This window comes from Sus scrofa, chromosome 4, assembly GCF_000003025.6.
Source record: "Sus scrofa isolate TJ Tabasco breed Duroc chromosome 4, Sscrofa11.1, whole genome shotgun sequence".
Taxonomy (NCBI): domain Eukaryota; kingdom Metazoa; phylum Chordata; class Mammalia; order Artiodactyla; family Suidae; genus Sus; species Sus scrofa.
Genome location: NC_010446.5, coordinates 116568025 through 116582919, shown reverse-complemented (window position 1 = coordinate 116582919; position 14895 = coordinate 116568025). Strand labels below are relative to the sequence as shown.

General features: G+C 37.1%; 1 protein-coding gene across 1 annotated transcript in view; it reads right to left on the bottom strand.

Annotated features, from left to right (window-relative positions):
- Nucleotides 1-14895, bottom strand: part of OLFM3 (olfactomedin 3) — a 197246-nt gene that overhangs the window by 43215 nt on the left and 139136 nt on the right.

Genomic DNA, 14895 nt, shown 5'->3' with positions numbered 1-14895 from the left:
AGAACATATATGACTTATTAAAAAAAAAAAAAACCCACAGGACTTGGGTTCAGGGAGTCTGAGGGTCTCATTTCTTGTTCTCTTTTGGTTGAGTGAGTGGCCAGTGGACTAAATTCCTTGGTTTCACTTTTTTCATTGTTCTTCCTGTGGTATATGGGAATTTGACCTCATGCTCTCCAAGTCCCCTTCCGGCTTTAAAAATCAGTGATGGGTTTATTAGAATTCTGTTGGCAAATATGTATATTGAATTTGAGGCTTTGGGTAATTTTATTATATTCTTTTTACAAATACTACAAAATTGCCCATATCCAAATCTCAGGTCCCAAATGGAATAAATCAGAGGCCATTGTCTTGTATGATGTATCTAGTTTAAAATAAAATACGAGAGAAAACATGCAGGGAATATGGATGAATGAAAATTAAATGAAAAAGAATCTTATAAAAATGAAAAAATATATATTGTTTTGAGTCCTTAGAATTCTGGAATTATTTGTATCTGGAATTTTCAGCCAAAGATGTATATTTTTCTTAAATAGTCTTGGCAGGAGAATAAAGAGAATATCTTTAGTAAAGTTGAAAGAGATATATTTATAGAGGTGTGTGTGCCCTTTATTCTCAGAAACAACTTTAAACTAGAGTGAATATTGAGCCTCTTCAAATCTGCGTTGAATATGTTACCTTGAAATCCCGGCCTTTTTTTTTTTTTTTTTTGCTTTCCTTTAGAACACAGCCACATGATTTGAGCTGACCCTTATTTTTTAACCACAGTGCCCAGAAAACCAAGTATTATTTATTTGTGTCTTTTTCCAAAATCATATCAGGAAAATTAGGATAAAAGCACAATGGTTTATATGTTAAATGGTATTAAATAACAGCATTCATAGAAAGGACTGAAGTTTTGCATAATGTGGCAATAACAAAAAGTAAAGTGGATTTACACATCTAGGTGTTTGAAAAATTACCTGGAACTCTACCTGACTTTAATAGAGAAGAAGACTGTCTTTAAGAGCTTAATTTCCAAAATCGAAAACTAATATACATGCAGTTACTGGATAATTTAAGCTGCAACATGGCAGATGGTAATTGTACTTATTAATGAACCATCAGTCAACAAAATAATAGCATCTTTAGAAGACTATAAGATGAATGTCAGGGGAAACAAGTGCTATTTGCAAATTAAAAAGAAATGAAGAAATTGAGAAAATTGTAACATAAGTGGAAGACTTCTTGTAATTTTCCAGAGATGCAAATACCTGCACTGAAGAACAGAAAGAAAACAATAGTGAAAGTTTATGATTTGATGATCTTTATGAACAGTGTAAAAGCTATAATATGCTGTTTTCAAAAAGCAGGTTTAAATGACACACAGTGACATAGAAAGGCTCAAGTTATGATGATGATTATTTGTGGAAAATAAAAATAGCTGTGATTAAATATAGGTTGCATTGTTCTCCTAATCTAGTGACTTGATCATAATTGACCATAATCAGAATTGTGTTCCAGTTTGTAGATGGAGGAGGTAATTATGCTATGGAGGTGTTTTAATCTGTGTTTGGGGCAAGAAAGCCTATAGTTACAGCAGTTCCACTAGCATGGTATGAATGTTCATGGAGTGAGTAGCAAGAGATGAGGCTGGAAATACTAGTAGTTACCAACTTCTAGGACTTCAGAGTCAACCAAACATGTTTCGGCATTATCTTGTATGTGATTCAAGAATTTGAAGCAAGGCTGTGAAGTCACTAGTTTTATGTGTCAAATTATTACATTGGCATTTTTGTGTTGCAGATAGATGGGCATTCTAAGCAAAGCATATCAGAGACAGGAAGGTCACTTAGAAGCACATTCTCATAGTTTAGGCAAGAGATGATGAGGTCCTAAAATAAGACACTGTCAATGGAATTCAAAAGGATGGATTCCATAAAGAATTGGGGTAAAATTGATAGCACTTTGTGATTGAATAGATGTGACAAGTGTGGGAGAGGAAATTGCTTGGGGGAATTTCCAGGTTTGGGAATCTGGGTGGTGAATGCTATTCATCAAGACAAATAATGCAAGTGGAAGTCTGACTTTAGGGAGAAGGTAGATTCCATTGTTACATTCTGAATGTGAGTGCCTGTGGGAGAGAGTTCCTGGATGGTGATGTACCCACATATGGAGTTCAAAAAAGAGTTAATTTCACTAGACCACACAAACTTAGTGACCTAATAAAAATGTATCCTACATAGATGACAAGAATGGTTAATTTAGGAATGCACAATCTTAAAACTACCAGTGACTTTATTTAGACTTTAAGACAAACTCTGGATTTAATAACTTATACATAATTTCTTATACATTTTTATTTAAAAATGGAAAACAGTTCTATTACTAGTAAGTGGTGAAAATATTACTAATATTACTAAATCTAGTAATCTCACGGAAAACATGAACCGATTACACACTTGTTTTCTTTTTAAAATCTCACTGTGGGAGTTCCTGTCCTGGCTCAACAGAAATGAATCCGATTAAGAACCATGAGGTTGTGGGTTTGATCCCTGGCCTCGCTCAGTGGGTTAAGGATCTGGCGTTGCTGTGAGCTGTGGTGTAGGTTACAGATGTGGCTCGGATCTGGCATTTCTGTGGCTGTGGTGTAGGCTGGCAGCTGTAGCTCCAGTGAACCCCTAGCCTGGGAACCTCCATATGCTGTGGGTGCAGCCCTAAACAAAAAATAAAGAAAAAAATAAAAATAAAAATAAAATAAAATCTCATTGTGGATGAATAACTGTAAAACCTTCAAGAGTGCATTATTGCTTATGGAATGCTGAAAGACATTGATTAATATATTTATTCCCTAGATTCTTATGATAGCCTGACTTTTTATTATCCAGAGTATTTCATAATAAACCTGTATACAAATAATTAATAAGCAAATAACAACCACAAAAGAACATAGATAATTTTATGTAATATTGGCATATCCTGGCATTGGAACTTTTTTTATATATAATGATTTTCATTTTTTTTCATTATAGCTGGTTTATAGTGTTCTGTCAATTTTCTGCTGTACAGCGTGGTGACCCAGTTACACATACTTTATTTTTCATTAAGCACAAAAATTTAACATTGCTTTAGTGCTCAATATACTTCCTAGTTTGAAGGCTATTTGTGTGGTAGGTGTGTGTGTTGCTTTCTAGGGATCCCAGTTTGACTAAAACAGCAGATAAACCAAAGTGACTTCTAGAAAAAACAAAGTAGCCTCTTGTTGGTAAATAGGAAAAGTAGGAAGAGTGGCATAAAGTAGAGGAAGAGCCTTAAAGCTTATGCCGACCTTCTATTCCATCACAGTGGACGAAAAGGATAATACACCTCTGCTGAGTAACACACAGTCATTCTGGGTCTCCGGAACTCATAGTCCAACTCAGAGAAACAGGACTGAAGTTCTTGATTCCTCCTTCACTGAGAAGTCAAAGCAATTATAAGAGAACTTCCGTTAGTCCCACTACTGGTATTATACCTACTTATTCATTAGTTTCCACATGACTACCTTTTTTCCTGTTCCACGGATCCATTTTTGCATTACTAGGTAAGGTCAGTTCCTCCTCTGTGCCCTAGATCAGGGCTTTTCAGACTCTCATGTGTAGGAATTACCAGAAAAGCTTGGTAAGACCCAGATTCCTTGGTCCCACCCTGGGAGTCGGGCTTATTAGCTCTATCATAGGGCCAATAATTTGCATTCCTGACATTCTCCTAACTGATGCTCATTCTGACACTCTTGGACCACACTGTGCGTAGACTGACTTCCCTGGAGCACAGTGATGTCATCTACTCACAACTCTTCTTTTTTTTTTTTTTTTCTTTTTAGGGCTGCACCTGCGGCACATGGAAGTTCCCAGGCTAGGGATTGAATCAGAGCTACAACTGTCAGCCTACACCACAGTCATAGCAACTTGGGATCAAAGCTGTGTCTGTGACCTACACCACAGTTCATAGCCACGCCATATCCTTAACCCACTGAGCGAGGCAGGGATCGAACCCGCATCCTCATGGATGTTAGATTTGTTTCTGCTGAGCCACGGCAGGACAACTCTTTTCATCTTTTCCTCTCTTTCTGACACCAGCAAATCCACTTTAATTAATCATTCACAGCAGGATACGGATACTGCCAATAGCTCCTATTTTCGATATAAACAATAAACAATACTTTCTTGGTCCTACTTTCCATTTATTTTCCGCCTTTCTCACTATCCTTTGCCTCATACCTTCTTGAGGGTCGTCTGTACTCGTCATCTTCAATTCCTCTTTCCCCAGTCAAGTTTTTGTTCATACTTTTCTACTGCACAGATGCTTTTATCGAGGCTACTAATGATCCTGCATTGCTAAATCTAACACTCAGTTCTCAGTCCTCAAATTTCTTGATCTATGAACAGCACTCATCAGACTTGTGCTGTCTCCTCCTTGAAGTAATTTCTTCACTTGGCTTCGGGGCAACCACAGTCACCTAGTTTTCCTTCTATGTCCTGACCCACCTTTCTCCGCCTCTTTTGTTGATTCTTCCTCATCTATATGCTAATGACTCCCAAATTCATTTCTTCCTCGCAGACCTCTCTATCAATTCAGACCTGTATATCCAATTATCTACTTGACATCTCCACTCAGATGGTTAATAGACATCTGAAATTGAACATGGTGAAAGATGAGCTTCTGATATGCCTTCCCCATCTCCAGCAAACAAAACAAAAGAAATAACCCCCAAAATTATGTACATGCAACCATTCCTATAGTCCTCTTCATATTAGTTCTATGGTTGAAAAGTGAGATTTCAACCTTAACTTTTTTCTTTTTTTTCTTTTTTTTTATTGCATTTCCTATCAGCTTCATCAGCAGACATTTTCATCTCTCCTTTTACAATCTGCCCAGCATTGAACCATTTTACAGCCTGTCACTGCCACCCTGCTGCTCCAAGTTATCATCCCTCATCTAGTTTATTATAAAAGCCACCAGTTACGGACCTTGTACCACTTCAGACCTTTCGAATCCCCAACCAGAGTGATTCTCTTAAATTCTAAGTCATACTGTGGTATCTCTTAATTCTAAGTCATATTGTGTTATATCTCTGCTTAGAACTCTTTAGAGGATTCCCATTTCACTCCTGGTACCAGTGAAAATCTTTAGCATGAACTGTAAAGTTCTACATGATCTGGATCCCTATTATTTTTCTGATCTCATTTCTAATAGCCCTTCTCTTGGCTGGAGTCACTCTGGTTCCTTAGAGATGCAAGATAATTTTCTACTGCAGGGCCTTTGCATTTACTCTTCCCTGGTGGAATTCTAGGCTTTCAAATGTCTTCTCTTTCTGTTTTAATTCAAAGATCACTTTCTCATAAAGTCTTTGCTGACCACGCTGTCTCAAGTTTCTACACTTTTCATCTGATTACTTAATGCCATCTTTTGCTGCTTTACTTTTTTTTTTTGTCCTTAGAACTTATCACAGGTTAGGATCCTATATATTCTAATTATTCATCTTTTTTATTTGTTTTTTCCACTAGAAATAAAGCTCCATGAAGGTGGCAGAAATGTCACGTCTTTGTTCCCTGGGCTATTCTGAATGCCTAGGAAAGTGCCTGTTCCTAGCAGGTTCTCAGTAAATATAAGATGAATACACAGGGAGCTCTTGCTGTGGCGCAGTAGGTTAAGGATCTGGCACTTTCTCTGCAGTGGCTCGAGTTGCTGGTGAAGTGTGGGATCAATCCCTGGCCTGGCATAGTGGGTTAAAGATCTGGCATTGCTACAGCTGTGGCATAAGCATTCCATCCTGGGCCAGGGAACGTCCATATGCTGCAGGTATGGTTGAAAAATAAATAAAATTAAAATAAAATGAAGGCATAAATGAGTGTATTACTCTTTTGTTCCTGAACTTTCCTCACGTTAAAAAGGAGACCTCAGTGCAAAAATTAAGAGAGAATCCCCTCTCTTTTTTTTGGCCAAATGAGCCTGTGTAATATTATTACACTTTGCATATGTGTTTTTTATATGTGCATGATAAGGATAGTGTAAACTTTAGAATGATTTTTCTTTCCAAATTTGAGATTTAGAATGTAACCACTTTTTGTCTAAGCAAGGAACTACTGTCTCTAACTCTTATTCTGACTTCTCTTGATAAGCCTCGAGTCACTGGAACCCTAAATAAATATGAAAGCTGTCTTCTTTTCCTCTTGCCTTTGGCTAATGAAGTTTGTCTCTGATAACTAGGGAGGATGGAGGAGACTTTTGGCTATGGAAAGGATGAATTTAAATAAAATGAATTGGATTAGATGGAGATCTAAGTGTCCATTCACTCTACTCTTTCATTTGGCCCTTGGCCATCAATTAGGGATGACTTGTAGCTCCCAGGAATTCAGTGCTTTGCCATTCTTGCCTTCAGGTTTCAGGTTTGTCTTAAAAGTATTCACTAAAGAAGGAATGAATTTAGAGTGAAAAACATTAGCAAGTTCTCTAAAGAGGGATTCTGTCTTCTCATCTTTGCCTTCATCTGTGAAGCCAAATGATGTTTTATAAGCCCGGGGGATCCTCTGTTGGCAGCTGTTGTTGCTACTTCAAAGGAGAAAAAAATGGATGTGTGGGGGAGGAATATATTCAGGGCAAACATGTTTTTTTCCTCTGGCTTTCTACTCAAAATTGAAGTGAGAAAAAAATAAATCCAGGATTAGGCTAGAGAAAAGGAGGATGCAAAGTGGTATGACAGAGAGACCCTCAGACTCTAAGGCAAAAGACTTAAATTTTGCACTGTGTTAATCATTGCCTGGCTCCGAGTTTTTCAACTGGGAAAAGAAGAGATTGAACTGAATTTCTCATATAGTCCTTTCCATGAGACAGTGCCATATGTAAGAATTCAGCTTCTATCTTTGCAGTCACACAGGCCCTCCTTGCTCTCTGCTCAGACACTACTAGACTGCTAGCTGTGTGACCTCCCAGAGCCTCAGTTTCCCTATGTATAAATTGGGGATATCAAGAGAAGCTGATTCCTTAGGAACCTGTAAGGATGGAAATAAACTCCTCTAAAGCCCTTATCCCAAGACCTGGCAGAAAAGGAGTTCTCAGTCAGTGGTCACTGGTAATGAATCATCACCATTCTAATGCAAAAATGTTATAGATTTTTCCCCACCTTCATAGAGGAAAGAACAGAGATAGAAGTTGTTAGTTATAAGGAAGTGATTATCATTAATTACCAGTGTAATGGTTTAGCTTTGAGAGTTTTAAAAGTGTAACATATTCTTGATTCTAATATGGCTGTTTCTTAGGGATTGGCTGTTAACAGTCTCCTTGAAAGAGTCTAAAACATACACATCCCCAGGCAGGCTTAAGGAGTTGCCTGTTTAAGCCTGGCTGGCTGGCACTGTTCTTAGAACTTTATTGGTATGAATTCATTTAATTCTCACACAAACCCCATGAGGTTGGTATTGTTAGTGTAACCAGTTTATAGACGAGGACCTGAAGCACACTGAGAGGTTAGGCCCGCTGAGACTACACAGCTAATAAATGGCAAGGTCAGCATTTGAACCCCAACTGTCATTTCAAGGTATGCTCTTAAATATTATGTACTCATGCATGTGCACGCACATGCACGATAACGGCATTAGAGCAACTATTTCAAATTTTATCTTTTTTAGAATAATTAGAATTTGGGGTAAGCATTGCAGTTTACTCATTGCATGTTCTCATTAAATGAGTGCTTAAATCCGAGCACAAAATTAAAAAGTAACATGTCTTCATTTACTAAGTTTGTCTTTGAATGTAGCAGGGCAGGGCTTTCCTCAGGGAGACACTGACTCTCAGGTAAGTGTTCAGCCCCTGCTTTCTTTTCACTAGAATCTATTTTCAGATTTTTCTAATTCACCCAACTCACCAGGGCAGACCGAACTGTTAAATTATTGCCAAAAGCTTTTCTGGAAGAAATTGTTTAGGAAAAGAAATCTCAAAGAGGTTGGAAATTGCCTGGCGATCAGAAAGAAGACTGTTTCAGGGGTAGCGTGAAAGAATAAAATTGGATCTTCAAATGTGCAATTTTCTGAAAGGCTGTTGTAAGTTGTTTCATAAAGCTTATCTCTCTCTTGAAATTTGAAATGCATGTTTAGCAGAAACCAAAAATCTGGTAGTGTAAATAACCTCAAACATCAGAGTATGAAAGAAGATTACATTTGTAGCCTGCTTTTTGTTAAACAAAACAAAACAAAAACAAAACCAAATTCACAGACAGAGAAGGAATTCTGCAGAGTTCATTTGTGTGTAGCCACTTATTTGTCAGCATTGTTCCCTAATGAGAATGTGTAGTCAGGGTTGGTTTGTGATTTGAAAGCTCCGAAAGACAAACATAGTTAAACAGAAATGTCTAAAGAGCTGAACTTGAAACAAGTCAGGCATGGCATGTTTTGTCACTGAAAGTGTTGTGAGAGTTAGGCAGTTTTATAAAAAGGGGTCAGAAAAACAGTTAAGGCCAGATCATTAAAATAACCACCACATAAATAAAGCTGTACAAACTCATTACCTCATTCCCTTGTCCTTTTTGGTTTCAATGCAATCAAGAGTTTTGACCTTATAAAAACAATTTTAGAAAGACATAAGTAACTTGTAACTTGACTTAGAAATAAATAGCTCTCTTTGTGAATATCATCTAAAAGGACTCCAATGACCTACATAAGTATGACCTTGACAATGGATGAGTAAAGGAACACAGTGTTGACAAAGATTATCTCTTGTTACTGAAATTAAATAGGTCATTTTCTTCTGATTCTTAATCTTTTTTGTTCTCTCCACATTTCCCAGCTTAATTATGTATTATTTCTGTTGTTAGAAAAACATAAGCAGAAGTATGTTAGTATTCTCTCATTGACTTTTAAAGCTATTGATCTATTAAACATTTATTAAGTACATTCTTTGGGCTAGGAACAGTTCCATATTGAAAATGCAAGATTAATATGATACAGCCTCATATTTGGGATAATTTATCTGGGGATGTAACAGAATATAAACAGATATTGTATGTGAGCTGAACAGTTCCAATCTTGTAAGTATAGAGATACAGTGGAAGAGTAAAAGAAAGGGAGATTGGTACCTTGCGGTGAAATGGTCAGAAAAACCTCACTGGGAAAAGATAGTGCTTAAGCTAGTTTTAAAATATCAACTCTTAATTCACTTTATTTTTATCTCAGGGAAGTGGACAGTGTAATTCCCTATGATCTTAAACTAAAATTTGTCATAAGGAGTTTGGTTCTATGCATCAAATAGTAAAGGATTATATGCTTCACCTCCTCCTTCGCCAGTGTGCAATTTGTCCAAGTAGTTTCCAATTTTACCTCTCTTCCAATTAATAAAATACAATCATGACAGTTACATAAACCATAATAATATAGGACTACTGAGTAAAAAAAAAAAAAGACTGTGAAAAAAGAACATTATTGCAAAAACAGCATTTTCCTTGAGGAGGAAGAGAGGTGAATAGAAACATCAAAGCTCTTAAAGGACTTTTTACATTATCAAGAAAATAGTGTTCAAAATTACATGCACATGTCAACAAGTTGTTTGAATTCTAATATTTGAATTCTGAGTCATAAAGCATATGGCCAGAAATTTAATTCTAGTACAGAGGTTTCTTGTTAAGTATCTCCTGAAAGGTGTTCAGGTACAGTATAACATGAGGAGTTCTGAGATATTTGCCATTATTGGAAATGGATTGTCTTTGCCCTGCATTCTCTCTCCCTTCTGCTCCCTTCCTTCCTCTCTCCTTTCATTCCCTTCTCCCTTCTCTCTCTTCCTTCTTTCATTTTTTCCCCACCCTTTCTTCCATTCTCCTTTTCTTCTTCTCTCTCCATCCCTCCCTTCCTTTATTCTCCTTTCTTTCTTTTTCTCTTTCATGTTCCCCTAAGTGTCCTGCACTGAAATAAGATCTGAGTATGGTTGCAGGAGCTCCCCAGGTGATTCTGATGTGTTCCCTATTTTTAATTGTTGCCCAGACTATATGGCTACAATTTAAGCACCAATGATTCTAATGTTTTATACTTCAAATTTGGAAGTTTTATGTTTTACCTTAAAGCAAAACAAAATAAACATAGGTTCCCTTTTCTAAACATTCAAGTATATATGCTTAGGCTGTATCTCTTGCTGTGGTCTGTAAGGTTTTCAGGAAGTTATTGAACGTAAAACTGGAGACTCCTCATAGCTATTGTTCAGTAATGCTGATACATCATTCATTAATAGCCTTTTCTTCTAAGAGTGATTCAGAAACATGCCCATGATAAAAATGTGTCCTTTCTTATATATTTTTCCTTTCAATATTATATTTATTAGTAGTATCTATCAAAATACAGGTAAAAGTTAGTTTCTCAAGGCAATCTACAGATACAGTGCAATCCGTATCGAAGTACCAGGCAATCTACAGATACAGTGCAATCCCTATCAAATTACCAGTGGCATTTTTTTACAGAAGTAAAACAAAAATATTGTATGGAACACAAAAGACCCCAAGTAAAGCCAAAGCAATCTTGAGAAAGAATGGAGCTGGAGGAATCAGTCTCCTTTAATTCAGATTATACTACAAAACTTGTATAATCAAAACAGTATGGTACGGGTGCAAAAACCAGACACATAGATCAGTGGAACAGTATAGAAAACCCAGAAATAAACCCACGTACCTATATCAATTAATCCATGATAAAGGAAGCAAGAATACAAAAGGGGAAAACATAGTCTCTTCAAGTGGTGTTGGGAAAACTAGGAAACTACATGTAAGTGGGTGAAACTAGAATGTTTTCTAACACCATACACAAAAATAAACTAAAAATGGATTAAAGACCTAAATGTAAGGCTGTAAAACCCCTAGAGGAAAACATAGGCAGAATACTCTTTGACATATTGAAGCAATATTTTTTGGATATGTCTGCTAAAGTAATGGAAAAAAAAATAAACAAATGAGACCTAATTAAAAGCTTTTGTACAGCAAAGGAAACCATAAACAAAATGGAAAGACAACCCACAGAATGGGAGAAATGTTGTGACTGATAAGGATTAATCTTCAAAATATATAAACAGCACATGCAGCTCTATATTAAAAACAATAAAAAAATAGGAAAATGATCTAAATGGACATTTCTCCAAAGACATACAGATAGCCAAAAGGCATATGAAAAATATGCCCAACATTGCTAGTTACAAGAGAAAGTCAAATCTAAACTACAATGAAGTGTCACCTCACACTGGTTAGAACAGCCATCATCAAAATGTCTACAAACAATAAACGCTAGAGAGGGTGTGGAGAAAAAAGAATCCTCTTACAACTGTTAATGCGAATGTAAATTGGCACAGACACTATGGAGAACAGAATAGAGGTTCCTTATACAACTACAAATAGAGCTACCATATGATCCTGCAATCACACTCCTGAGCATATATCCAATGAAAACAATAATTCACAAAGATACATGCACCTCAGTATTCATTGCAACACTATTTACAATAGCCAAGATGTAGAAGCAATCTAAATGTCCATCAACAGATGAATGGATAAAGAAGATGTGGTACATATACACATGGGAATATCACTCAGCCACAAAAAGAATGAAATAAAGCCATTTGCAGCAATATGGATGGACCTAGAGATTATTATGCTACTAATAATAAGCCAGACAAAGAAAAATATTATATAATGTTACTTATAAGTAGAATCTAAAAAATCATACAAATGAATTTATGTACAAAACAAAAATAGACCCACAGACATGGAAGACAAACTTATAGTTACTAACATGGAAAGGGATAAGGGATGAACTAGGAGTTTGAGGTTAACATATACACACTAGTACATATAAAATAGATGACCAACGAGGACCTACTGAATACCAGAGGGAACTATACTCAATATTTTGTAATAACCTATAAGGGAAAAGAATCTGAAAAAGAATGAAATGTGTGTGTATATGCACATACATATATAACTGAATCACTTTGCTGTACATCTGATGTTATCACAGCATTGTAAATTAACAATATTTCAATTTAAAAAGTCTCTAAACATTTATAATGTGTGTAATTTGTACAAAATGCGGTGAGACATAAACTGGTTAGCATTTCTGCTTGGGAGGGATAGAAAAGGCATCAGGAGCTTGTGACTTTAGGTAGCATTTCCTAAGTAGGTCAAGAAGGCTAGGCTGTTCAACCCGGGGAAAAGCATATGAAAATATACCACTGAGATGTCAGAGAACACATATTCTTTAGGGAGCTCTAAGTAGCTTGGAATGCGATCATTGACAAGTGCATGATGGGGTGAGGGCATGGAAGGAGGAGGTAAGGGTGGAGAGGTAGCAGGAACCAGCAGGCGCTTGTGGCTCTCTGAAGAGGTTAGATCTTACTGCAACTAGAACTGAATTTCAAGAGTTGCAGGAAGGGGGTTGATACCAGACTTGTTTGTTATTTTGAGGAAGATTACTCAGGAAAGATGCAACAAATATTGGGGAGAGGGGTAGGGAACAGAATGACAGCTGGGAGAGCAGTTAGGGAGCTGCTTGGTGCTCTGGTAAGAAGAATACAGAGGGATTGTAACACGTGGGCTAGGCACATGGATTTTTGTGAGTTATTAGATTTGGAGGCGAGAGTGAAAGAAGACAAGGATAAATTCTGGATTTCACCAAGTACAATATTTCGGAAAGAGTGCTGGGGATACATCTGGAACAGAGCTAACCACTACAATGCGTATGAGTTACTGACGGGGGCGGATCTTGTTAAAATGTAAATTTTACTTCAGAAGTTGAGTTCAGGGTCTGGCATTCTACATTTTTTAGCAAGCTCCCAGGTCATCAGAAGTGACTGGTCTACAGACCACACTTTGGGTAGAAGGAGCAATGGAAGCCAATTCAGAAAGAGTGGAACTAAGTGAAGGGCTGATGTGTGTGTGGACGTACGTCCTGGGTGATGATGGGGGTGCAGCCAAGGAAAGGAAAAAAACTGCAAGAGAGGAGTGAGGATTCCCAACACACGTTTCTCACCAAAAACAGAGTTCAGGGATTCTCACCATCTATCAGAAAGCAGATATAGACATTTAATGCACTTTAAATGGGTCCTAAAATTTCTTGGAAGTAAAGAAAAGCTATGGTTAAAATTTATCTTGGAAAAATGTAAAGATGAACGTGAAATAAAATATCTTACAATGTGAGGATATAATAACTTGGCGTCAATAACAACAGGTGAAGTCTTAATTTGTGTGTATGTGTGTGTTTGCGATTATTATCATTTTTTAAAATCTCTTCAGTTTGTTTCACAGGACAATCTTAAAGATATTTGTTTTCGTGAAACTCTTCAAAGTGTTCCCCAATTTTTTAGGGCCTCTCTTATTCTTTTGATATTCAAATCATTGTCTTTTGAAAGCCCATTCCATAATTTCTCTGTTCAGTTGTTAAAGAGTATACATCTGCCAGCTACTCTTTAATAATCTCTTTGTACTTTAGCTGAAGAGTTCTCTCATAACACTTCTACCCGTTGTATGAAATCATGTTATTTTTTGCATAATTTTGATTAACTTCCATTATTTGCATTGACTAGCATCGCTATAAAAATCGGTGGCTTGGCGTTCCATGGTGGCCTGTCAAGAATTCAGCATTGTCACTGCCATAGCTCAGGTTCATTTCCTGGCCCAGGGACTTCACGCATGCTGCTGACATGGCCAAATAAATGAATAGTAATTAAAAAAATAAAAATCTGTGGCTCAAGATGTATTCCACTGTTAGGCATTGAAGGATATTTTAGTGGGATTTGAGGGGTTTCGTTTAAAAAGGGCCCCAAATTAGTATTTCTGAGTTTTGATGGCTGTTGCTGCCTTCCACAGCCTCACAGTGGCAGGACTTGGGTACCATGAACTCAGGGTTGACTAGAGACTTAGCATAGGGAGTCATCCATGTATTTCAATATTGGGATGAGTGGAAAAGGAAGAGAAGGACAAGGCATTTCTGTAATTCACCTGTTTTAGGAAAGTCTATTAACTATATCTAGGAAGGCTGATGCATTTTGTTTCAAAATGTATGGAAAGTGAAATATATTAGTTTGATTAGGATATACGCTCATCCATCAGGGAGGGAATAATCAGGAAATGTATGGAATTCTGGGACCTTCCTGAAGTTACCTGCATGAAGGCTCCAGGTATCTCCAAAACTCCAGCAACGTAGTGGGTCCACAGAAGGTGCAAGCAAAAAGGAAAGCCCGAAAAGTTGATTGTCAGTTGAATAAACACAGAAACTACCCATGTGATGGAGGGTTGGGAGGATACCTGGATTCTAGTCCTAATTCTTCACTTAATTTTAGCAGTCTGACTCGCCTTCATTTCCTTTTCTGCTGTACCAGTCACTGACTCTGTGTGCATAGTGTTAAGAGCATGGGTTTTGAAATCATATAGACCTGGGTTGGAATCCCACTTCTAAAACTATGTGTGCCTAAGTCAGTTCTTTTCTGAACCTCATTTTACGGATCTTTAGATTAAGAATTACAGTATCTACTGAGAGAGCCCATCTGATAAAGAAAATTAAGGACATATCTATTGTCCAACAGAGTTAAGCTTATTAACCGGTCACATCAAGAGAGACTGCACACCAGAAGACCCATGGAACATCTCACCAAGCAAAGGAAGAAGCAGTTAAAAATAGGACTTAGGGGAAGGATAGAGTTTGGATAGCATTTAAATAGAGCAGAATTTTGACAATGCAAAAAAAGGCAAGGCTCTGATGGAAAGCAGTTAACATGAGGCTTGAGTTGAGACGTGGATTCTGGATTCCGTTTCCTTGGAAACTACAAAGGTAAGATAAATGTCGAACATTGTGTCCAAAAAACCCTTATGGGAGTCTTGTACCTGAGTTGAAAACTGAGGCTGCTTCTCAGTATCAG